Genomic DNA, 27,807 nt, shown 5'->3' with positions numbered 1-27,807 from the left:
TGTCGGGGTCCTGGGAGCTCATTCCGCGCATGTCAGAAGATATACTTGTCACACAACACGTGCAACAGCCCGCTGTGTTTTTTGTTGGCGCTTGTGTTTACATGATTGTCGACTGAAGTATACCTACAAATCTAAGTAATTTACAGAATAACACGAACAGATATTTTGTAAATGGGGGGTCTACAGAAAAAGAAGGTAAGGATGTCACTGTTTGTTATATTACGTACTGAAGTTTTCTCTGAGCACGGAATTATGAGTTCAGGCCGAAATGGTTTAGCTAGCTAGCAATAACATATCGCTAGCTAGTGTGAGACACTTTATGTAACGTTAGCTAGATAACTTATTCACTTATTGTATTTCAATTTCCGTCTAGTCTTTGAATCTTGTGCAGTTGATGCGTGTTGTTTTCAACCCAGCGAGCTAGTTAACGTTAGCCTAGCTGTTACATATTCACATGTCTAGTGCATAAAAAAAGCAGTAAAGAGTACTAAATAGTCAATTGTTTTGCAGAACATTGCCAGCATCAAGCTTTTTAATCTTAAGTCTAGTTACACGTGTTCTAGTAATACGTTCCTCCAATACCTCACACATATGTCTGTCTAAATGTTTTGTGAGTAACTGTAAACCTATGTGTCTTGTTTCAGTATGAGAGGGACTCTGCCACCAACTATATAACAAGGAGCAACGCCCGCAAGAAGCTGCAGCTGAGCCTGGCAGATTTCAGGTACTAAGTACTACTGACCCACCACAACCTGGGTCGTATTTATTAGTGTTGTTGTTGCTCCCAGTTTCAGTCCGTTTTCTTCCCTACGGTGCCTGTTGAATAAGGCCCTGTGTTCTGGCTGTGGATATAATAGCATGGTTGCCTCTGGTGTCAGTTTCTGCAATGCCAAATTCACTGTCTCATGTTCATCCACTGTTCCACACAGACGCCTGTGCATTCTGAAGGGCATCTACCCTCATGAACCCAAGCACAAGAAGAAGGTGAACAAAGGTTCCACAGCTCCTGCACGAGCCCATCGTTAGGAAATTTAGAGAGTACAAGGTAATGTTTTAAACTATTGTTTTGACTGAGATACAGATATTGTTCCATTTTGTGTTTTTTACTGTTTACATTATTCAGTCAAGCACTTGTTCCATCTCTGGTAGGTGTTTGTGCGTAAACTGAGGAAGGTCTATGGAAAGGCCGAATGGACAGCGGTGGAGAGACTGCGAGATAACAAGCCTGGCTACAAACTGGACCACATCATCAGAGAGGTGAGGTCTCAATCCACCGCAGCGCCAACTTCAAACAGCAGATGGCAGTATTGAGCATATAAATTACCTGTAGAAAATAATCTAATAGGATCTCGTGTTGTGCCCTGTTTATGGTTCATATCAGTATAACATTTGTAAAGGATGTCCTACATGTGTTTATATCTGAGCGTTGTGTTCTAATTGCTCTATTTGTGTGCCAGGTACCCCACATTCATCGATGCCCTCCGTGACATAGATGACGCCCTCTCCATGTGCTTCCTGTTCTCCACCTTTGCCCGCACAGGAAAGTGCCACGTCCAGACCATCACGCTATGCCGACGTCTCACCGTGGAGTGGATGAACTACGTAGTCACATCTCGCTCTCTCCGGAAGGTAGGAAGGACAATAGTACAGACGTGTCCTCACTAACATAAAGAGTTGGTCCGCAATGAAAATCTCCATGTTGTGGATAGACAAAGTGCAGGCATGATTTATTAAGTAATGATACGGACTGTTACAAGTACAATAGCATCTGAAATTGAATTGTCATTGTAACTTCATATACACGTACAGTACCAGTCAAAAGTTTGGACACACCTATTAATTCCAGAGTTTTTATTGATTTTGACCATTTTCTACATTGTAGAATAATAGTGAAGACATCGAAACTATGAAATAACACATATGGAATCATGTAGTAACCAAAACAGTATATTTCAGAATTTTAAATGTTGCCACCCTTTCCCTTGATGACAGCTTTAACAATTTTTTTGGTGATTCCATGTGTTATTTCATAGTTTTGATGTTTTCACTATTATTTTACAATATAGAAAATAGTAATTATAAAGTAAAACCTTTCAATGAGTTGGTGTGTCTAAACTTTTGACTGGTACTGTACTGATTTTTGTTGTTGTGGTTACTAGTCCACATTGAATATGTCTGAATGAGATGTATGCTATTTGGCAAGAGAATAACTGGTAGTCCGCAGCACCCTTGACCTGGTTTTGCTTTCCCTGGCAGGTTTTCATCTCCATCAAGGGGATTTACTATCAGGCAGAGGTTCTTGGTCAGCTCATAACCTGTCTCGTGCCCTACCAGTTTGCCCATGATGTAAGTGTTGAGTGACCTCACAGCACCTCAAAGAGCCATTTCAAATGTATTCAGTCACTGTTAAAAGCGTCTTTTTTTTATTTCTACATTATTTTATCAGGGAGTCATACTGAGACCAATGTCTCTTTCGTATATGATCCCTGAATTACAGAAAATACACACGTCAATATAAATACAAAATGCAAGCAGAAACAACATAGTCCTTCAACACACATTCACAAGACCCTCAATCAGCTTTCTGAATTGCCCTAGAGGCATCAGAACATCACATTTTAAGAACATTTTGAAGATTGTTCCACAAATAAGATGCAAGAACTAAAACCTGATTTACCAAACTCCGTAGAGACCAAAGGAATTTCCAGAGTTAACCATCCCCGAGACCGGGTGTGAACCCATACGTCTAAAGTTTAGTCATGATGTTAGGTACAGTGGGATTTTTTTGTAAAGGGGCTTTATAAATGAAAATATAGCAATGAATCAACCTACATTACATCAGATCGCCAATCAACTTTCTGGTAGAGAATGCAGTGATGAGTACTGAAATTTTCACCATAATTAAGCGCAGTGCGCTATGATAAACTGCATCTAGAGGCTTTAATGAAGTGGCAGTTGCATTCATATAGATGTTGCCCTAGTCTCGGACCGATAGGAACGTGGCTGAATCTGTTTTCTACTGTTTAGTGAGAGGCAAGATCTATTTCTATAGAAGCCCATTTTTATTCTCCGCTTATCTAACTCGTCAAATGCTTTTTGAAAGATAACTTTTCATCTATCCAGATGCCCAGATATTTGTAAGCAGGGACACAATCAATGTGGACATCATCCAAAGTGCATATCTTTTAAATCATCAAGTTTATTTTTATGTGCTCTAGAGAACAACATGTACTTAGTTATACCTGCATTCAATACTTATTTCAGGTCAAAGTTTTTCTGGAATACAATGAAGGCAGACTGTAGTTCAGAGAGCCTGGTCAACTGTGGTGGCAATATTATACACAACATTATCTTCTTACAAGTGCAGGTTTTTTTTTTTTTACAGAGGTCGATATTGTTAAGGTAAAAAGTACAGGATCCAGAATCGACCCAATGCAGCTGTTTTTATGTTAGATCATTTCTGGGTAACAATTTAAGTACTTTACTGTTATAGATTTCCTTTTAATTGGGCAAAATGTATTTTTAGCTAAATACTATTTCACAAGCAACAATTTTGCTAGGACTGTGAGTGAGGGCAAAACTAGCTGTTATTGGCAGAGGGTTTTAGAACACTCTTTGTTATTGGTTTATTAACCAATTTACAGCATTGTGAGCCAGATGTTTCACTGGATGTATAAATCTGAAGCATCCGTTTGGCATTTCCACTCACCACCAAATGTGGTGATGAGAGGAAGCCCAGTGGGAGAAGATGGAGCCAGATGGATGTTGGCCAACATTCTGGGAATTTTCTCATTGATGAAACATTTGATTTCAATACACTTTTCTGTTCCAAAAACTAGAATCTGTTACAGTGTGGACTTAGTTTTGTAGACTACCTTTTGCCAAAGTTTCAAGACATTTTGTTTGAGTGCAGGGGCAAATTTTGTTATTGCACACGCGCACTTCATAGAGTTGGCGTTCCCTAACATAAATATGCTAATACATGATAGTTTAGTTTTAGTTTATTTTATTTTTACAGGGACAGTGCACATTAATCAACGTTTCAGTAAAAGTGCCGGTTTTAGCCAGCCGGCTAATTTTCAACCGCAGTCCCTAGAACGGTGGTATCTGATTTTAAGTACCATGGCATCATACTTTGATTCCAACCTCTTTCAAAAAGCTGGTGAAGAAAGTAACTCAACCAAATTCAACCTAGATCATTTCTGATCCATATGAAATAGTTTGATTACAAAGGTAGCAGAACTGTACAGCAGTGCTATGATACTTCCTCTCTTAACATCCTGCTTGACTAGCAGGGCCCAAGCTTACTGTACAACATTAAAACCCATTCGGTGTGTGTGTACAATAGGCTCTCAAAGTGCTTGATAGATTAGACATCACTGTTACATCCTCAGAAAGCATGAGCTCTGGAGTTTGGGAAGTATTGTGCAATACACCAACGTTTGCAGATCAGCAGATCAACAAGTGGCTTCTGGGAGATCACCACAAAACGGAGAACACCATTGTGTTTGTGCGAGTCCTCTTCCATAGAGGAGTCAAAATAGTTTATAGGCAAAATCGTTTGGACGTTACATACAATTTTGTGATAAAAAATATTTCTAACTTAAACTGAGATTTTTATGGGGAATTTTTTAAGTAATGCTAGTTCTATTTCCATGGGGCGCAGACATCGACCATGGGGGGGGTTTAAAATACTTTACGTTGATGCTGTTAATTGTTTTTAAATTAAAGTAGCTTGACATGTGGTTGATGGGGCCTCAACATTGGGCGGCAGGGTAGCCTAGTGGTTACAGCGTTGGACTAGTAACCGGAAGGTTGCAAGTTCAAACCCCCGAGCTGCCGTCATTGAAAATAAGAATTTGTTCTTAACTGACTTGCCTAGTTAAATAAAGGTAAAATACAATTTTTTTAAATTGACTTTACAATACAAGCGTTCAGACTAATAATAATCTGTCTGTCCTATGTCCCCCAGCACCCAACAGATGTGGACTATAGAGTAATGGCTACCTTCACGGAGATGTACACCACCCTCTTTGGCTTCATCAACTTCCGCCTCTACCAGACACTTAACCTGGTCTACCCACCCAAGGTAACCCAGCACCTGGCCTAAACCTGGGTTATGTTCATTAGGCACCAAGGGCAGATAACAGACTGAAACAAGGAGTGACTTCCTTAACCTGTCCAATGACAAATGCTTGTTTTTGTTATCCTGTTGCAAAACGTTTTGCTACAGGGGCGGCGGGGTAGCCTAGTGGTTAGAGCATTGGACTAGTAACCGAAAGGTTGCAAGTTCAAATCCCCGAGCCGACAAGGTACAGATCTGTCGTTCTGCCCCTGAACAGGCAGTTAACCCACTGTTCCTAGGCCGTCATTGAAAATAAGAATTTGTTCTTAACTGACTTGCCTAGCAAAATAAAGGTAAAAAAAACACACAAAAAATACAATCCCGGAGAACCACTTCAGCCATCGCACATAAGTGCTTTTTTAAATCACGATGTTCCTTCTGTTGAAGTTGAAGTCGGAAGTTGACATACTTAGGTTGGGGTCATTAACTCGTTTTTCTACCACTCCACAAATTTCTTGTTAACAAACTATAGTTTTGGCAAGTCTGTTAGGACATCTACTTTGCATGACACAAGTCATTTTTCCAACAATTGTTTACAGACAGATTATATCACAATTCCAGTGGGTCAGAAGTTTACATGCACTAAGTTGACTGTGCCTTTCAACAGCTTGGAAAATGATGTCATGGCTTTATAAGCTTTTGATAGGCTAATTGACAAAATTTGAGTCAATTGGAGGTGTGCCTGTGGATGTATTTCAAGGCCTACCTTTAAACTCAGTGCCTCTTAGCTTGACATCATGGGAAAATCAAAAGAAATCACCCAAGACCTCAGAAAAAAATGTGTAGACCTCCACAAGTCTGGTTCATCCTTGGGAGCAATTTCCAAACGCATGAAGGTAAGGGTGTTTATCTGTACAAACAATAGTACCCAAGTATAAACACCATGGGACCACGCAGCCATCATACCGCTCAGGGAGGAGACGCGTTCTGTCTCCTAGAGATGAACGTACTTTGGTGTGAAAAGTGCAAATCAATCCCAGAACAACAGCAAAGGACCATGTGAAGATGCTGGTGGAAACAGGCACAAAAGTATCTATATCCACAGTAAAACGAGTCCTATATCGACATAACCTGAAAGGCCGCTCGGCAAGAAAGAAGCCGCTGCTCCAAAACCGCCATGAAAAAGCCAGACTACGGATTGCAACTGCACATGGACAATGACCCCAAGTATACTTCCAATTTTGTGGTAAAATGGCTTAATGCCACAAAGTCAAGGTACTGGAGAGGCCATCACAAATCCCTGACCTCAATCCTATGGAACATTTGTGGGCAGAACTGAAAAAGCATGTGCGAGCAAGGCCTGAAAAAGCTTGTGCGAGCAAGGTCTGTAAACCTGACTCATTTACACCAGCTCGGTCAGGAGGAATGGGCCAAAATTCGCCCAACTTATTTTGGGAAGCTTGTAGAAGGCTACCTGAAACGTTTGACCCAAGTTAAACCATTTAAAGGCAATGCTACCAAATACTAATTGAGGGTATGTAAACTTCTGACCCATAGGGAATGTGATGAAAAAAATACTCTACTATTATTCTGACATTTCACATTCTTTAAATAAAGTGTTGATCCTAACTGACCTAAGACTGGCATTTTTACTAGGATTAATGTCAGGAATTGTGACAAACTGAGTTTAAATGCATTTGTCTAAGGTGTATGTAAACCTCCGACTTCAACTGTATATAGTCTAGTAATATACAGAGATCATTGGCCTGCTAATTGTTGTGTGTCGGAGCTGTTGCTAACCACAACCCTCCCTCCAGCTGGACAGCAAAGCTGAGTCGGAGCTGAAGGCCGAACACGAGGAGGACTACGCCATGGACTCTGAGAGCTACTTGGAGGTGGGCCTTTCATCATGTATGTATTGATACAAATAAATGGATAGAAGTTATATTTGCTTGATGAGGGACAGCCAGCCCTCTCTTCATTGTTGTGGGCTACCTGCCCTACCTTGATGCTACTCTGTCAGTAGAGATGTGTAGTTTTGAAGTGGTGTGTGAGGAAAACTGAACCGGTGGGTTTCATGCTCTCTACAGAAACTGTCTGCCCTGAGTGCCAGCTTGGCGCGCGTGGTTGCCACCGCGGAGGAGGAGGAGAACCAGCTCGACCAGTTCCCTGCTGACGGAGTAAGGTGACACACTGAATAAACTGGCTACCAGGTGGTCAGGGGTGTGTTAGAACCAATGCGTCCCACGGTCACATTTCATTGTTTCCATTTAGAAATCACTTTCTTTGCTAAATCTTCAGGATGTAGGTGGAGGAACTATTTGTAGCCTCCACTCATCTTGAATGGATAGTTATACAAAAGTCATCCTCTATTTGATGTTGATGTCCTTAAAAATGTTGCCGGTCAAATGTTCGGTCTACAGAGAAGGGCTCATTCCTACCAATGTATTGTATACTAGGCATTTAAATGGTTGCTCAAGAGCTGATTGGAAAAGCTCCACCAAGGATTCACCATATTATGGTGCATTTTCTTTGAAGATTTAGCTTGGTGTTTTTCAGTTTCCATCTACGCGGACTGTCACGTGTGTCTCTCTGGGCCATGGCTCCTGCTCTAACCTGGAGCCTGGGTACTTTTCAGTTTAATTTACATAACAATGGCTACCTGTGAACCATGGTTTTTGTTTGAAATTTGTCACCGGACATTTGACCGGCAACATTTTTAATTTCCCGTGCATTTGAGAAGTCTGCCGGACCCGTATGCATTGGGTGAGTAACCTGATTAGAGTGTCCACCCACGGTGCTCAGAATGACAATCTCATTTAGATTATGGTAATTCATATTTACACAACATGCAAGTTGAGGATGTAACGATGTGTGGTCTATAACTTCTGATGTGCACTTTGAAAACGTTAACAACTGTGCACATTTAATTTTCCTTAGGCAACAAGATGAGTAATGAACAGCAAAATCAATAGCCTATGTCAATCAACTCTCCCCCATTGTTGAAAAGTTGACCTATTATGTTGGTCAGCTTCTCGAGAAAGAAATAGCCTATTCCAAACCGACTCTGGGACAGTTGTTGGGAGATCGAGATGTGGACTCAAGTCTGACTTGAGTCACAACTTTGACTTGAGACTTGACTTAATGTCTGATGACTTAAAATTATCTGGCCAGGGTTTGTAATCTTTTGTCACTTGTTTTCTGGGTCTTCGTGGATTACGCTACACTCAGCAAGAGACAGTAGCTGCCTTTGCAAAAAAACAGCTGCAACAGATTGGCTAGTGAAACACACACTTGGCACTCTGGACCAGCAAACTTGTCAATCAACACAGGTCGGGTGTGCTAGCGAACAGATTGATTTGCTGTACAGCTATAGGATTGGGTGCTGCGCAAATGTCAAATTGTAGGGAGAGAGGATTACCATGGTGTGTGTGTGTGTGTGTGTCTCCAAAAAATGTTGATCACCAACCTTAACTGTTACTTTGCTAGCTCACAAGCAATGGGGCAACAATTACTAGCATAGGCCTATTGGTCTTTTGGTATGTAAGAATTGCTTGACATTGATAACTTACTAATGAAGCTTGCATTTGGAATTTGTTGTTAAAATGAATTATTACTGTGGCGAAGACCCACCATAAGCGCTGCTCATCACCTATGCTCCCCAATCTTGAAATTGCGTTGTAGAACCAGTTTTGTAATTGACAATTGTATGGTACTGGGGGCCAAGTGCTTGTATTATGTATGTCTACCTGTTTGAGCTCCTGTTAGACAGATTTGATTTGGTTTCTCAAGATGAGGGTGTACAGTAGGGCTGGGCGATAAATCAATATCAATAATTATCGAGAATTACTTCCCTCAATAACGATATAAAACATATTTAGATTAATTTTCGATAATGTCAATTTCACCTCTGACGTAGCAGGAACATGCGGAGAATTAACAATATGCACGTGGAGAGGTATATGCCCACTAAAAACCACTTAGCACCTCGAGTGATGGAGAAGCCACTATTAACCACAAAATGAGTGATGTAGGTGAAAACAGTGGCAGTGATAGCCATGGAGAAGGAGAAGCTTCCAACGAAGAAATTATTGATAAAAAGGGTTCACTTATTTGGTAGTGGTTTGACTTTTTGACGTTGGACAAAGAGCAGAGCAATATCCGGTGCAAATTGTGCCATAGACAGGTGGCTATCTAATCTGGTAATACGACAACTTTTTCACCATCTGAAGCAAAATCACCGCTTTTATTCCCTACGAGCAAACATCAAGAAGACAGACACTCACAAATGCTATTATGCATTGCTAAGGACATGCTACCAATTAGTACAGTCGAAAAGGAAGGTTTCAAGAGGCTTATCAACTATTAACCCCAGGTACACGCTCCCTGGCCGCAAACATTTCTCACACCGCACTGCCTAAACATTACACCGAGTGTAGGGAAAAAGTTGAGGAACAGCGCAAGACAGATTTTATGTATTTTGCTACTACTACTGATCTGTGGTCTAGTTGCACGTCAGCCTTATATTAGCCTCACTATCCACTACATTGATAGAGTGGAATCTTCTAAATAAATGCCTCCAAACATCATACTTTCCCGACGATCACACGGGTGACGCTATAGCAGGGGGGCTCATTGACGCTCTTGCCTCCTGGGGACTCAGTCAAGACCGACAAGTCTGCATTACAATGGATACTGCTTCACCACAACTGGCAGCTGAAAAGAGAAAGTTACTGGGCAGTTGCTAAAAAAATTTTTTTAAGCCATGCTCCTCCACCACAGGTCTTAATGAAATCCAGCTGGTAGAAAAGGAACTCAGTTGCTACCTTCAGTCTCCTGATGCTGACAGTGAAACCAATCCACTGCACTGGTGGAAGATCCAACCCACAAAAACTTTCCCCAAGTCAGCCACCTGGCAAAGCGCTACCTGTGCATTCCTGCGACCAGCTCCCCCTCAGAGCGTGTTTTTAGCACAGGTGGAAACATGATGACCTGCCATAGGGCAGCTTTAAAGCCAGAGACCGTAGACAGACTTGTCTTTCTTTTAACTTGTAAGACAACTACCCCAACATAAACTGATGTGCCATTAGGCTAACAGTTCTAATGCATATTGACTTACACTATTTATTTGTATTGCTTGTTCATGACTTGTAAGGGTTTACAGCTTACAACAAACAAACAAAAAAGTGGAGTTAAAATGTTATTTGAGTTCTACTTCTGACAATAAATAAGAAACATTAAAGCCTTTGGCTTGTTCAGGCATTCTTGAGTGTAAAGCAGATATGCACCTTTTAAACATTATTTGATTAAAATTGTGATAATTATCAAATGAATTTTTTAAAATTATCACAATATATTTGCCTTTTCGCCCAGCCCTGGTGTACAGCCTTGCCTGCTACCGGAGTCCGTTCAGATAGGACAGGTTAAACCTGATAGAGGCTATTTATTTTGGGCTATTGTCCGTGTGTATTTTGTATGATATGGTGCTTGCACCATTTGGATCATCAAGCTGCTTTGCCTTTAGCTGATTTCAAATCAAAATCTAATTTTATTTGTCACATGCGTCGAATACAACAGGTGTAGACCTTTACAGTGAAATGCTTACTTACGAGTCCCTAACCAACAATGCAGTTTAAAAAATGTGGATAAGAAATAAAAGTAACAAGTAATTAAAGAGCAGCGGTAAAATAACTATAGCAAGACTATATTCAGAGGGGTACCGACCGGCACAATGTGCAGGGGCACCAGTTGAGGTAATATGTACGTGAAGGGAGACTTATTAAAGTGACTGCATAGATGATGATAAGAGTTGCAGTGACATAAAAGGGGGGGGGGGGGGGCAAGGCAAATAGTCTGGGTTGCCATTTGATTAGGTGTTCAGGAGTCTTATGGCTTGGGGGTAAGAGCTGTTTAGAAGCCTCTTGGACCTAGACTTGGGGCTTGTGGTACTGCTTGCCGTGTGGTAGCAGAGAGAACAGTCTATGACTAGGGTGGCTGGAGTCTGACAATTATTTGGACCTTCTGACATCGCTTGATATAGAGGTCCTGGATGGCAGGAAGCTTGGCCCCAGTGATGTACTGAGCCTTTCGCACTACCCTCTGTAGCGCCATGCAGTCGGAGGCCGAGCAGTTGTCATACCAGGTAGTGATGCAACCAGTCAGGATGGTGCAGCTGTAAAACCTTTTGAGGATCTGAGGACCCATGCCAAACCTTTTCAATCTCCTGAGGGGAAAAGGTTTTTGTTGTGCCCTCTTCACGACTGTCTTGGTGTGCTTGGACCATGTTAGTTTGTTGATGTGGACACCAAGGAACTTGAAGCTCTCAACCTGCTCCACTGCAGCCCTGTCGATGAGAGTGGGGGTGTGCTCGGTCCTCTTTTTCCTGTAGTCCACAATAAATCTAATTTCATGGCCTTAAGACAGCTACAAGGTCCATATTTTACAATTACATAGGCTAATAAAGATATGTTGTAGACAAAACAATGAAAAGAGCTGTCAGGGCCTCCCAAGTGGCGCAGTGGTCTCTTGGGTTGTCACTACAGCCCCAGGTTCGATACCAGACTGTGTTACAGCGGGCCGTGACCGGGAGACCCATGAGGTGTCGTCCAGGTGTGTCGTCCAGGTTAGGGGAGGGTTTGGCCGGCTGAGATTTTCTTGTCCCATTTAAGCTCTAACGACTCCTTGTGGCGGGCCGTGTGCCTGCTAGCTGATTTCGGTCACCATCCAAAACAGTTCGGAACAGTTTGTGCATATATTCTTCGGCAAGGGTTTTTTTCGGGTGTTCGTGCACAAATTTTTCCTTGAGGCAAGCCGAAGTTCAGAAGCTGAAATCTACACCCCTTTATCTGTGATTGGCAAACAGTAGGGATTCTTCAGTAAAGTGTTTGTCATTCAACGAGATATGAATCCTTTTCATCCACAATTTTTTACTTGAGAAATACTCCAACAAACGTCTTAGATGTAAAATTGCGCGACAAACATTTAATTACTGATTTCTTGACTATTTTAATGTCTTAAAATGGACAAATGGTACAATTGCTGCTTATTTTCTCATTTTTCAAGCAAAGATATTAAGGGAGTATGCAAGCACACTTGTTCAGTTCACCTAGCTGAGTTCGGCTAGGCGCAAACTGAAGCATACGGAAGGCTTAAGACTGGGGAGCACACCTATGTTTTCAAGGGATGAGGTTTGTAAACATGAAGAAACCAATCCCATCCCACCAACTGCTTTCCCCATCTCCTTTCACCCCCCCCACCCACCCCTTGTCTCTTCAGGAGGACCTAGAGAACATGGAGGCCAGAGAGAAGGAGCAGAAAGAGCAGGAGGCCCAGAATAGACTTTTTGAGGGGCTCAAGTTCTTCCTGAACAGGGAAGTTCCCAGAGAGTCACTGGCTTTTATCCTGAGGTGAGAACCAGCCCACCACCACACACACCCAATGATGTCTATAAACCCTGGATTGGTGATGCTATGTATTGGCCATTGAGAGGCTTTGAAGCCACCGGTAGGCCGTATTGGCACTCCCGGTAGGAGCAGTCCTCCAGAGGAATGAGTGGAATTCTACAATACTTCAATTATTTATTTTTTGTTGTTGTCGTGGGACAGTAACATTGTTAATCTCAAAAAAGTATACTATAAGGAGAATGTTATATATTTTAATGTTTAGCTCACATACTGTAATGTAAAATTATGCATTAAGATGTCTAATAGAATAAATGTTGCAAATTCGAATGTAGACATTAATAAATGCATTTCTATAGCTTAAAATAAATAGTTTACAATGATGGGGGGAGTGCCAAGATTAATGCACAGTGGCTTCAACACATTTTCCCCTATCAGTCATCTAGTGTGTATCTATAAATCATTGCACACACCCCAGCCAGTCTGGGCTGCTCAATAATGTTATTGCACCTTGTGAAGTAAAAGCAGGCCAAACGCAAGCTGAAGGTTTTAGGGACTGGTTCCATGCTACACCGCACCTCAAAGAAGAGCTTTGATGCAGAGTGAAGTGATCCATCGTTTATTTTTATTTATCTCTCTCTCTCTATCTGACAGGTGTCATGGGACAAGTCCCTCTGCATCGGTGGTACCTACGACGTGACTGATGAGACCATTACCCATCAGATTGTGGACAGGCCCGACATAGACAAGCAGTACATCAACAGGTGAACAGGCCCGCTGGATCTACCAATATTTGCAGTCGTTACAGCCGTTGCAAATGTCTTGCAATTCATAAAACATCTTGGAATGATCTTTAGGAAGAAACAAAACTTGATACAACCCAGATCCAGTGCCAGAACGAATCAGTTGGACGGGCATTTTCTTTCGGGTGTGTGTTTTTTTTCAAGGGACATTTTATGTGTGCACGCGTTTGTGCATTTTACATTTATTTTAATTTTTTTATGAATGTAATAGTGGAGAACATAGGCAGCTTGTGTGTTTCAAGTTTGGGGGAGTTTACAATTTTTCCTACAATTTCTACTGATCTGCGTGCCAGTTGATACATTTTTTATGCGTATTTCATGGAACAGTTTAATTTCAATAATGTTTTCATTTCTGAAAATAATCTGCACGTGGTTAATCATAAATATCTGAAGTAAAATGATAAACATATTAAAGTTAAAATTCAACTATGGCGAGAGCACTAACCTCTGCCATGTGGACATTGATACACTGATCCAGAAATGAGTGTAGAACTCAGATGCAGCAGTAGGCCTATCTTCCATTGTCAACTAGGTAAAATACATAGGCCTAAAGCCGACAAATTCAAACGGTAGAAAATATCTTGATTTCGCTCGCTCGGATGCTTTAACTGAGATTAATGCGTCTGTCGGCACGTGTCTTGGCCAATATTTTATTTGGACGGTCAAGGAGGTACGGTAGGATGAGCTGCCCATAATGTCGGCCCTGATACAACCCAACCCCTCTTTCAAATCAACAAATGTATTTTCCAAGGCTACTTACAGACCCAAGGGACCAGAGGCTTTCTGTTTGCATTCTCTTTCAGCCCCCCCCCCCCCCCCCCCACAGAGATGGGCTCAGCTCATCCCCACAATGGCCCCTTTGAGAGGGCTCTTCCTGCTCTGGTCACTCAAAAGACCCCTGTTATCAAAGGGAGTGGGTGGAGGGGGGGGGGGGGGGGGTTCAGAGTCATGTGTGACAGACCATGTCCTCTTCCTTTATGTCGCTTCATAGAGCTTAGCTGTACATAGGGTACATAATGCCTCTTATGGGCCTGCTAACTCCTGCCCACATTCATTCATTTGGCTGTTGTGATTACATTCGACTGTAGTGTGATGTACATACAACACATCCACAACTTGCTCATGTGTAAATGGTCTCCAATCTTCATGGAACTTTGAAATGTTACATTCAAAGGTGGGTTGACTCGACTGACTGGGCATAAATATCCCAAAGGTGCAAACCACACCCATCTGGTACTCCAGAAAAGTATCTGAAAGAAGACAACTGTTATTTGAACCAAGTTTGATATGTCTATGTAGAAACCTTGTCCGTAAAGGAGACCGGCTGGTGTGTAACTAACTGGTGGTCATGTTCTGTTCCAGGTACTACATCCAGCCCCAGTGGGTGTTTGACTCGGTCAACGCCAAGATGCGCCTGCCCGTGGAGGACTACTTCCTGGGGGTGACGCTGCCGCCCCACTTGTCACCCTTTGTGGAGGAGAAGGACGGTGACTATGTGCCCCCGGAGAAGCTGAAGCTCATGGCCCTGCAGCGTGGCGAGAAGCACGGTAAGAGCTGAGCCTCTCCATGGCTTCACATGTTTATGTTGGGCCTGCATGATGAATGTTCACATTAGAGGTCGACCGATTATGATTTTTTAACACCGGTACCGATTATTGGAGGACCCCAAAAAAAAGCAGATACCGATTAATCTGCCGATTTATATTTATATATATTTTTTTTTAATTAAAAAACGAATTAAAAAATGTATTTGTAATAATGACAATTACAACAATACTGAATGAACACCTATTTTAACTTAATATAATACATAAATAAAATCAATTTAGCCTCAAATAAATAATGAAACATGTTCAATTTGATTTAAATAATGCAAAAACAAAGTGTTGGAGAAGAAAGTAAAAGTGTAAGAAGGCTAACATTTAAGTTCCTTGCTCAGAACATGAGAACAAATGAAAGCTGATGGTTCCTTTTAACCTCTTACAGCTCCCCCCCTACTTTGTGCAATTTCCGCCTGAAGACATACCCAAATCTAACAGCCTGTAGCTCAGGCACAGAACCAAGGATATGCATATTCTTGGTACCATTTGAAAGAAAACACTGAAGTTTGTGTACATGTGAATTGAATGTAGGAGAATATAGCACTGAAGAAAACCATACGTTTTTTTTGATTTTTGTATCTTTAAAATATAACAAACATTCAGATATAACAAACATTCAGATAGGATGATGGGGACAATTTCAGTGAAAAATATAAGAGGGCAACAGTACTTGTGCAAAGTTTCAGAATGATAACTTCCAAAATGAGTGTGCTACATGACATTTATCATGAAGTCACCCAGGTGTCCCACACAAGTAGCCCAAATGTACCCAAGTGGCCAAATTGGTGAAGGTATACATATACCAAAATGGTTTTCTACCCCCCCAAAGAATTGAGGGGAAAAAATAATTATTGATTAAAAAATATAAACTGCTCAAAAAAATAAAGGGAACACTAAAATAACACATCCTAGATCTGAATGAATTAAATATTCTTATTAACTACTTTTTTATTTACATAGTTGAATGTGCTGACAACAAAATCACACAAAAATTATCAATGGAAATCAAATTTATCAACCCATGGAGGTCTGGATTTGGAGTCACACTCAAAATTAAAGTGGAAAACCACACTACAGGCTGATCCAACTTTGATGTAATGTCCTTAAAACAAGTCAAAATGAGGCTCAGTAGTGTGTGTGGCCTCCACGTGCCTGTATGACCTCCCTACAACGCCTGGGCATGCTCCTGATGAGGTGGAGGGATCTCCTCCCAGACCTGGACTAAAGCATCCGCCAACTCCTGGACAGTCTGTGGTGCAACGTGGCGTTGGTGGATGGAGCGAGACTTGATGTCCCAGATGTGCTCAATTGCATTCAGTTCTGGGGAACGGGTGGGCCAGTCCATAGCATCAATGCCTTCCTCTTGCAGGAACTGCTGACACACTCCAGCCACATGAGGTCTAGCATTGTCTTGCATTAGGAGGAACCCAGGGCCAACCGCACCAGCATATGGTCTCACAAGGGGTCTGAGGATCTCATCTCGGTACCTAATGGCAGTCAGCCTACCTCTGGCGAGCACATGGAGGGCTGTGCGGCCCCTCAAAGAAAAGCCACCCCACACCATGACTGACCCACCCCCAAACCGGTGATGCTGGAGGATGTTGCAGGCAGCAGAACGTTCTCCACGGCGACTCTGTCACGTGCTCGGTATGAACCTGCTTTCATCTGTGAAGAGCACAGGGCGCCAGTGGTGAATTTGCCAATCTTGGTGTTCTCTGGCAAATGCCAAACGTCCTGCACGGTGTTGGGCTGTAAGCACAACCCCCACGTGTGAACATCGGGCCCTCATACCACCCTCATGGAGTCTGTTTCTGACCATTTGAGCAGACACATGCACATTTGTGGCCTGCTGGAGGTCATTTTGCAGGGCTCTGGCAGTGCTCCTCCTTGCACAAAGGCGGAGGTAGCGGTCCTGCTGCTGGGTTGTTGCCCTCCTACGGCCTCCTCCATGTCTCCTGATGTACTGGCCTGTCTCCTGGTAGCGCCTCCATGCTCTGGAAACTACGCTGACAGACACAGAAAACCTTCTTGCCACAGCTCGCATTGATGTGCCATCCTGGATAAGCTGCACTACCTGAGCCACTTGTGTGGGTTGTAGACTCTGTCTCATGCTACCACTAGAGTGAAAGCACCGCCAGCATTCAAAAGTGACCAAAACATCAGCCAGGAAGCATAGGAACTGAGAAGTGGTCTGTGGTCCCCACCTGCAGAACCACTCCTTTATTGGGGGTGTCTTGCTAATTGCCTATCATTTCCACCTGTTGTCTATTCCATTTGCACAACAGAATGTGAAATGTATTGTCAATCAGTGGACAGTTTGATTTCACAGAAGTGTGATTGACTTGGAGTTACATTGCGTTGTTTAATTGTTCCCTTTATTTTTTTGAGCAGTGTATGAAGAAAAAAATATATACATTTACAAAATAACATGGGTAACTATTTACACACTTTCAATATTTGGAAGACCCTCAGTCCTCTATCAAATCTATTTATATAGCCCCAGCCTAAAACCCCAAACGGCAAGCAATGCAGGTGTAGAAGCACGGTGGCTAGGAAAAACTCCCTAGAAAGGCAGAAACCTAGAGAGGAACCAGGCTATGAGGGGTGGCCAGTCCTCTTCTGGCTGTGCTGGGTGGAGATCACAGTGGTTGTAGAGGGTGCAACAGGACAGCACCTCGAGTAAAAATGAACAGTTTAGGGTTCCATAGCCGCAGGCAGAACAGTTTAAACTGGAACAGCGGCAAGGCCAGGTGGACTGGGGACAGCAAGGAGTCATCATGCCAGGTAGTCCTGACACATGGTCCTAGGGCTCAGGTCCTCCGAGAGAAAGAGAGAATTAGAGAGAGCATACTTAAATTCACACAGGACACCGGATAAGACTCTCATTCGGAGTCAGTGTCACTGTGAAAGAAAATGTTCAGTTAGAATAGTTTCACATATGAGCCCTGTATCAACAGGTATAATAAACAGATATATATATAGAGAGTTGAAGGTTGAATATATTATTATATTATTATTACCTGCTAGATCTACTGTCTCTTTTATATTATGACATTTCAGCTAGATCTACTGTGTCTATTATATTATGACAGACCAGCTAGATCTACTGTCTTTATTATATTACAACAGACCAGCTGTATCTACTGTCTCCATTTCACTTTGGCCATTGATGTGGTCCTGCCCTCTCCTCAACAGCCTCAAATAGGCTATTTCATGTGGGTTGGGGTGGGGCGGCAGACACACGCATCTCACATTTCATGACATTACATGTTTATATGTTGCTTCTAAAATTAAAATTAAATCACAAATATGTTATTATTCATTTAAAACAAGGGCATTAGCATGATAAGAACTTACCAGTCCAAAACGATGTCCTCTCCCGTTCAAAAAATATTCCTCCACAATCGCTAAATGAATCGTCCAACAACAATCTCTGTCTCACCTTCCCAATCAATTTATTCAAAAAGTGTGTGTACATCTGTATATCTAGACTTAGATTTAGCTTTCCCTGACTTAGTCGCCATAATGATTGATATATAAACAGCTGAATTTCCGCGTTCACCAAACAATGCAGTGCGTAATATTTGTTTCTCCTTCCGGTATGAAACTTCAATAGCTAATGACTCACTTTACGCTGGAGCTTACTACATGGGTTGGTCTTGCAACACATAAACATAGCGTATTGCCGTTTAGCTCAGCTCAGCTAGATTTCAAGACGATCCGTGGTCATTGGGTTAAAAGACAGTCAATCAACGAAACAGCGGGCAAATCATTGGTGCACAATGATGTCATGACTTGTTGTCTTCAAATCGGTTTCTTTCAGTCAATACGTCCTGCGACCAGTTGATTGCAGTGAAACCTAACATGACTGGAGAAGTCACGTTCTGTGTGTGTTATTTACCTGGAATGTGTCGTCGAATGGAATGAGACGGAATTCACGACACAAGCGGTTCACAAAATGTTTCGTGTTAGGCTATAAAAATGGATTTTATCAAACAAAATATCATTCATTGTGTAACAATGAGCATTGGAATTGCAAACAGACGAAGATCGTCAAAGGTAAACTATTTATTTTAATGCAGTTTGTGATTATGTTACGCCTGTGCTGGTGAATTTAAAAAAAAATGTTTTATGGGGATCTATGCTCAGATAGTCGCATCGTATTCTTTCACAGTAAATCCTTTTTAAAATCTGACAACACAGTTGGATTAGCAAGATTCTAGGCTTTCGATATATGTGAGACACTTGTAGCGATCACCGTATGTTGTGGAATTTCAGCCCGCTAGCGGGTTCCGTGCGCAGAGAGGTTTAACATGAGTCTTCAATATTCCCAGGTAAGAAGTTTTAGGTTGTAGTTATAGGAATTATAGGACTATTTCTATCGATACGATTTATATTTCATATACCTTTTGACCATTGGATGTTCTTATAGGCACTTTAGTATTGCCAGTGTAACAGTATACAGTGGGGCAAAAAATTATTTAGTCAGCCACCAATTGTGGAAGTTCTCCCACTTAAAAAGATGAGAGGTCTGTAATTTTCATCATAGGTACACTTCAACGGTTTATACAATGACGCGGCTGATTTATGGATTTTTCCCGCTTTCACAAGATTCATGCCGCCAAAAAACTGAGCACCGTCACATAATGCGCTCAAACTTCCCATCATTCTGATTACGGTAGTAATTTTGTCACCCTCATCATGGCAAAGACACGGAGAAATGCATATGATGCAGCTTTCAAGTTGAAGGCGATCGATCTGGCTGTTGGAAAAGTAAATAGAGCTGCTGCACGGGAGCTTGGCCTTAATGAGTCGATGATAAGACGTTGGAAAGCAGCGTGAGGAACTGACTCAGTGCAAAAAGACAACAGTTTCAGAGGGAAGAAAAGCAGATGGCCCAAAGTATTTGCAGCCACTCGACATCAGTGTAAATCGTGCATTTAAGGTGGCGCTCCTTGTTCAGTGGGAGGCTTGGATGACAAGTGGGGAGAAATCCTTCACTAAAACGGGCCGCATGCGAAGAGCAACTTATGGTCAAGTCTGCCAGTGAGTCCCGGAGGAAACACCGTGCACCTGGCGACCTTGGTTAGCGCGCACTGCACCCGGCCCGCCACAGGAGTCGCTGGTGCGTGATGAGACAAAGACATCCCTACTGGCCAATCCCTCCCTAACTCGGACGACGCTAGGCCAATTGTGCTTCGCCCCACGGACCTCCCAGTTACGACAGAGCCTGGGTGCGAACCCAGAGTCTCTGATGGCACAGCTGGCGCTGCAGTACCGCTCCCTTAACCACTGCGCCAAATCATATACTTAAGTATAACATAATAACACACAAATACGAGCCTTGATTCATTAATATGGTAAAATCTGGAAACTTTCATCTCGAAAACAAAACATTTATTCTTTCAGTGAAATACGGAACCGGATTTCTTTTAGCTAAATATGCAGGTTTAAAAATAGATACTTCTGTGTATTGATTTTCAGAAAGGCATTGATGTTTATGGTTAGGTACAGTCGTGCAGCGATTGTGCTTTTTTCACAAATGCGCTTTTGCTAAATCATCCCCCAGTTCCTAGGCCGTCATTGTAAATAAGAATTTGTTCTTAACTGACTTGCCTAGTTAAATAAAGGGGTTTTTAAAAATGTAATCGGTGTCCAAAAATAACGATTTCCGATTGTTATGAAAACTTGAAAATGGCCCTAATTAATCGGTCAAACTGGTTCACATGTTTCTGTTGGGCCTGCATGATGAATGTTGTGTATAACTCAAATATTCAACCATTCTTTTTGTTTTAATCAGTACAAGAGGATGAGGATGATGATGATGATGAAGAGGACAACGATGAGGTGGACGATGAAGATTTGACTGAGGAGAAGAATCTGAAAAAGATGGAGGATCAGCGATCCCAGGGCAAGGTGAGAGAATCCTAGCAGTATCTACACGATTGACCATCTGAATGGCCTGTTTCATCCAACATAAAAGAACATCATTATCATTAGGCATAGTGCACTATAGGGAATAGGGTGCCATTTTGGGGACACTCTAAGATGTATCTCTCTTGTCCTGTCCCAGCAGACTCTGGCGGTGAAGGTGACCCCCGGCAAAGTGAAACCCTGGGAAACTGGTTCCGTGGGGAACAAGGTTCGACTGGAGAAGGAGGAGAAGGCAGAGGAGAAGCGTCTGGCAATCATGATGATGAAAAAAAAGGAGAAGTACCTGTACGACAAGATCATGTTTGGCAAGAAGAGGACGACACGAGAGGTGAGTACCCTCCACTCCACACCTGCCTAACTGACATTGCTACTCACAAGCCTCCCTCGCTGCGTTCCATCTCCAGTCTGTACGTGGGTGTAGATGAATAGATAGACACGACATGTAACTGTCGGACCCATCAGTACTGTCGCCTTGGGAACAGCCAGTCTCACGGCCATATTAACCTCTCTAGGGTAGGGGGCAGCATTTGGAATTTTGGATGAAAAGCATGCCCAAATTAAACTGCCTGCTACTCGGGCCCAGAAGATATGATATGCATATAACTGGTCGATTTGGATAGAAAACACTCTAAAGTTTCCAAAACTGTTAGAATAGTGTCTGTGAGTAGAACAGAACTCATTTAGCAGGAAAACCTGAGAAAAATCCATTCAGGAAGTAGTTTTTTGTTTGTTGGTTTTGTAGTTTTCTATTCAATGCCATGACAGTATCCCTTGACTTAGGACTCCATTTGCAGTTCCTTTGCCTTCCTCTAGATGTCAACAGTCTTTAGAAATCATTTCAGACTTGTATTCTTATAAATGAGGGAGTAAGACCAGTCTGAACGAGTGGACCCTAACGTGACGCAGAGTTTTTTTCAGGCGCATGTGCATTTCTTGTTTACCTTTTTTATATTGATGACGTTATTGTCCGGTTGAAATATTATAGCTCATTTAGGCTAAAAAACAACCTGAGGATTGAATATAAACATCGTTTGACATGTTTCTATGAACTTTACGGATACAATTTGGATTTTTTTTGTCTGAGTTTGAGCCTATGGATTACTGAAGAAAACGTTTTTTGGCTATAAAGAGACTTCATCGAACGAAAGGAACATTTATTGAGTAAATTAATGTCTTCTGATTGCCACCATATGAAGATCATCAAAGGTAAGGGATTCATTTTATCTCTATTTCTGAGTTTTGTAACGCTTCTGCTTGGCTGGTTACTGTTTGTAATAATTTGTCAACTGGGCTAGGTGTGTTCTGGGTTAGGTATGCTTTCGCCGAAAAGCATTTTATAAATTTGATGCGGTGGTTGGTTTAATATACATGGAGGTAGCAGTGGAGGCTGCTGAGGGGAGGACGGCTCATAGTAATAGCTGGAATGGTCAATGGAATGGTATCAAATGTGGTTTCCATGTGGTTGATACCATTCCATTGACTACATTCCAAGCCTTATGAGCCAGCCTCAACTGGGAGGTAGAGAATCAGACCCCATTGGGCATTTTGGGAAAACTGGCAGTGTACTTTCCACCAGGCTGGTCTCTGTGCCTAGTACCTACTAGAGGTTGAACGATTATTAGGCATGGCCAATTAATTAGGGCCGATTTCAAGTTTTCATAACAATCGGTACTTGGCATTTTTGGACATTGCATTCCACGAGGGAACTGCATGGCAGGCTGACCACCTGTTACGTGAGTGCAGCAAGGAGCCAAGGTAAGTTCCTAGCAAGCATTAAACTAAAAAACAATCAATCTTCACATAATCACTAGTTAACTACACATGGTTGATATTACTAGGTTAACTAGCTTGTCCTGCGTTGCATATAATCAATGCGGTGCCTTAATTTATCATCGAATCACAGCCTACTTTGCCAAACGGGGGATGATTTAACAAAAGCGCATTTGAGAAAAAAGCACAATCGTTGCACGACTGTACCTAACCATAAACATCAATGCCTTTCTTAAAATCAATACACAGAAGTATATATTTTTTTAAACATGCAATATTAACTAGGGAAATTGTGTCACTTCTCTTGCGTTCATTGCACGCAGAGTCAGGATATATGCAACAGTTTGGGCCGCCTGGCTCATTGCGAACTAAATTGCCAGAATTTGACATAATTATGACATAACATTGACGGTTGTGCAACAGCAATATTTAGACTTAGGGTTGCCGCCCGTTCGATAAGATTCCTAATGGTTCCGTATTTCACTGAAAGAAAAAACATTTTGTTTTCGAAATGATAGTTTACGGATTTGACCATATTAATTACCAACGGCTCGTATTTCTGTGTTTATTATATTATAATTAAGTCTATGATTTGATAGAGCAGTCTGACTGAGCGGTGGTAGGCAGCAGTAGGCTCGTAAGCATTCATTCAAACTTTACTGCGTTTGCCAGCAGCTCTTAGCAATGCTTGACTCAGTGCTGTTTATGACTTCAAGCCTATCAACTCCTGAGATAAGGCTGGCAATACTAAAGTGCCTATTAGAACATCCAATAGTCAAAGGTATATGAAATACAAATGGTATAGAGAGAAATAGTCGTTGCGTCATAATTCCTATAATAACTACAACGTTAAACTTCTTAACTGGGAATATTGAACCACCAGCTTTCATATGTTCTGAGCAAGGAACTTAAATGTTAGCTTTTTTTACATGGCACATATTGCGCTTTTACTTTCTTCTCCAACACTGTTTTTGCATTATTTAAACCAAATTGAGCATGTTTGATTATTTATGAGACTAAATAGATTTTATTTATTTATTATATTAAGTGTTCATTGTTCATTCAGTATTGTTATAGTTGTCATTATATATATTAAATAAATAAATTGGCCGTTTTAATCAGTATCGACTTTTTACGGTCCTCCAATAATCAGTATCGGCATTGAAAAAGCATAATCGGTCGACCTCTAGTACTCACCTATTGAGCTGTAGGAATGTTTAACTTCTTGCGACGAGCAAACCCGTATCCGGGAGCATAATGATAGCCTCAAACGCATTAGCATAACGCAACGGACATAAATACCCCTAGAAACTTTTCCTATTCATGAAAATCGCATATGAAATTAAATTAATGTATTCAAACACAAGCTTAGCCTTTTGTTAACAACACTGTCATCTCTGATTTTCAAAATATGCGTTACAGCCAACGCTAGACAAGCATTTGTGTAAGTGTATCATGGCATAATGCTATGCTAGGCTCTGCTGGCAGCAGGCAACATTTTCACAAAAATAAGAAAAGCAACCAAATTAAATCATTTACCTTTGAAGAACTTCGGATGCTTTCACTCAGGAGACTCCCAGTTAAATAGCAAATGTTCCTTTTTTTCAAAAATATTATTTTTGTAGGCGAAAAAGCTCCTGTTTCTTCACCATGCTTGGCTGAGATATCGACCGAAAAATGCTACAACTATAACGGCAAAAAAAAATCAAAATTAGCTACATAATATCGACAGAAACACGGCAAACGTTGTTTAGGATCCATCCTCAAGGTGTTTTTAACAAATATATTCGATAATATATCCGTCGAGGCAGTTGGTTTCTCATAAGAAGCGATTGGAAAAATGGCTACCTCAGTATTTTATGCAAGGTTTTCTGCGGGAGACACCATGTGACCACATGCCATATATGGTCCCTTACAGCCATTCTTCAAGGGAAATGCCTAAAAAGACGTCACAATGCTGTAGACACCTTGGGGAAAACGTAAGCTCATTTGTAGCTCATTCACAGCCATATAAGGAGTCATTGGCATGAGGCGGTTTCAAAAAATGCGGCACTTCCTGGTTGGATTTTTATCTGGGTTTCACCTGTAACATCAGTTCTGTGGCACTCAGACAATATCTTTGCAGTTTTGGAAACGTCAGAGTGTCTTCTTTCCAAAGCTGTCAATTATATGCATAGTCGAGCATCTTTTCGTGACAGAATATCTTCTTTAAAACAGGAACGTTTTTCATCCAAAAATTAAAATGGCGACCCCTAAATCCAACTGGTTAACAGGGTTTGAATAGTTGTGCCCTGGAAAGCATGCACACTAAAACGATAGCCCCTTCTAATAGAATTGGTCAATTTCTTCTTTCTTTTTTTTACCAAATCCCTCTTTTCTTTTATTTAGAGTACCAGTCAAAAGTATTTGGACTATTTCCTACATTGTAGAATAATAGTGAAGACATCAAAACTATGAAATAACACTTTGAATCATGTAGTAGACAGTGTTAAACAAATCAAAATATATTTTATTTGAGATTCTTCAAAGTGGCTACCCTTTGCCTTGATGACAGCTTTGCACACTCTTAGCATTCTTTCAACCAGCTTCACCTCGAATGCTTTTCCAAAGGTCTTGAAGGAGTTCCGACATGTGCTGAGCACTTGTTGGCTGCTTTTCCTTCACTCTACAGTCGAACTCATTCCAAATCATCTCGATTTGGTTGAGATCGGGGTAATTGTGGAGGCCAGGTCATCTGATCCAGCACTCCATCTCTCTCCATCTTGGTCAAATTTCCCTTACACAGCCTGGAGGTGTGTTGGGTCATTATCCTGTTGAAAAACAAATGATAGTCCCACTAAGTGCAAACCAGATGGGATGGCAGAATGCTGTGGTAGCCATGCTGGTTTAGAGATTTCACATTGTTTTGAGAAACTTACCCCACCCACAATAGACTTCCTAATTGCTTGTTCTGCAGTTTGGGGGCTACGGAAAAACATGAATAAAGGCAAAAAAAACTGTCATTTTAGGAACAGCTATTATTCTCAGTACAGCGATGCAGGTCTTTTGATATTGGACACATGAAATTGTGTAATTACAAACTTTATCCGTAACATATTCCATTTGTGCGACTCAAGTGGTTTCTCCTACCAGCTGTGCTGCTTCTGTGTAGCCTGCACAGCACAGCTAACCGATCGAGTTGCATATTTATCAAGCAAAAGAGCCCAAACTCCAAGTGACGATTCAAATGTTTACTCAACGAAGATGTAACAGCTGAATACACACATTCAATACAGTGCAGTGTCCACTTTTACCCTTATCTCTCACCCCTTCCACAAATATGTACTTTTCCATCAACCAGGATTTCTCTGTGCTGCTCTGTTCATATCACAGACCTGATCAGTAAGGAGAGGTTTTGTGTTATTGGGAGTACACATTCCTGCAGTCCATAGAGTTTGAACCTCTCAGACGGTTGTGTAGAAGAAATATCAGCCCGTGCAGAGAAGCACAAGATTGAACTTCACTGTACTTTATAGAATTCTCTAGAAAGGATAGTTAACGTTGATAGTGTTTCGCTGTTCTGTGGGAATTGTGCTAGAATCAATGTAATATTAGCCACTTTCAATGTAATCTACCGAAACAAAATTAACTATGCAAGAGATTTTCTTGTAGGCAGAGCCCATTGGAGTAGGATTCTATTGCATTGACAGGCATGGCTCCGGTCCGTACTCTACACAAACCGGTGCGCCATATTCAATCAGAGCTGCAATAGGGCCATATGCAAATTGCCATATATGGATCTGTACCATTTACATTGAACTGGTCTATGTTTATAGCATGAGCAGTCGTGAGTAGATGTGTTTTGTTTTGAGATCAAAGTGAGAGCTACATGTAGCCACGTGTGCACCATTGTTCATATGTTTTGCTAGTCAGTGAATTATTAGCCCATTTATAGATAATTTGTTGTCAACGATGGGGGAGTGGGTGCTTCCTACAAGAGCACAAAACGTGTGCGTTTCTAGCCGTCTTTGTCAGGTAAGTCAAATTAATAGCTTTTTCCCCTCAAAGGGGCAGTGTTGTATTTTGAGACCAGCTTGAGTACTCTAAGTAGGCAGGGGTTAGCTTAATTTGTCTGATTCTCAGTAATAGTGGTATGGGAATAATTATGCATTTTTATTTAAGTCTCATGGACTGTAGGCCTTACATTGAACACCACACACTGGCTGCTACTGTAGGCTGCATGATAGAACAGTTATTTTCTCCATTGTTTCAACATTACGATCAAATAGCCACAGTAGCCTACTTGACCACTTATAACTGTAACTTGAAGTGGGTACTGCCTCTGTTCAGAGTAAATGTGCGGCGGAAGTTTTCACAATGTTCAAGTTTGCGCCCAGCAGACCTTAAATTTGCTCAGTGCCCCAAAACAATTGAGGGAACATTTCCCAACAGTACTTTTAATCTCTTAGGATATAAAAACAATCTATTCATACTAAAAATATATAATGCTATAAAACTCTAAAAGTAATATAAAACAGTAATTTACAATCTATCAAATCCCTTAAAGAGCATGTGACCTTGGTTGCACACCCATGAATTCTTCAGTCACTCCACTGTTCATTAACTCAATCTGATTTCCCTTCGCAGGCAAACAAACTGGCTGCCAAGAGAAAGGCTCACGAAGACACCAGCAAGGCAGAGAAGAAGCAGAAAAAGGCCAAGAAACAGTAGCCACCTAACAGTGGAAATTCATCAAGGACTGGTTTTGATTTGTATGGTTGTCAATCATACAAGGTTAACGTCTCATGAAACTCATGGGTTTATTATGGGGAAAAAAGTGAGTTGGTCCCATGGAGATTGAGATCAATGTTAGTGTCATTTGTCAAGCATGTTGGCAGGAAGGAATACTGGAGCAGTCACATTGTTGCAAAATATTATCCACCCTGCCTCGTCAAACGTTGAGGTGAATGTCTGCTTTGTTCTTATTTGTGTGAACTCTGACATTCTGGTCAGTACTCTGTAAAAGAAAGATTTTACCACTGATTAACCCTATTTTAATCTATTAAATGGGGTTCTGTGTACTCTATTTACTGTTAATGACTAATAACATAAACAACCAGCCCTGCTGTCATCAGAGAAATTAACTTGGCTTGAAACCTCCCCTAACAAAAGAACAACACTTTTTGTATACTTTTAAAAAAGTAGGACACTTTTTTTGCTTGATGTGTAATTACAATAAATCGTTTTTGTTTAAA

The 27,807-nt window shown here is 41.4% G+C and overlaps 1 pseudogene; it reads left to right on the top strand.

The window, feature by feature from the left end:
* Nucleotides 1-38: 38 nt before the first annotated feature.
* Nucleotides 39-27,807, top strand: LOC115111328 (pescadillo homolog; annotated as a pseudogene).

This window comes from Oncorhynchus nerka, linkage group LG27, assembly GCF_034236695.1.
Source record: "Oncorhynchus nerka isolate Pitt River linkage group LG27, Oner_Uvic_2.0, whole genome shotgun sequence".
Lineage (NCBI taxonomy): Eukaryota > Metazoa > Chordata > Actinopteri > Salmoniformes > Salmonidae > Oncorhynchus > Oncorhynchus nerka.
The sequence above is the reverse complement of the archived record's forward strand: the minus strand, read 5'-3'. Positions and strand labels throughout refer to the sequence as shown.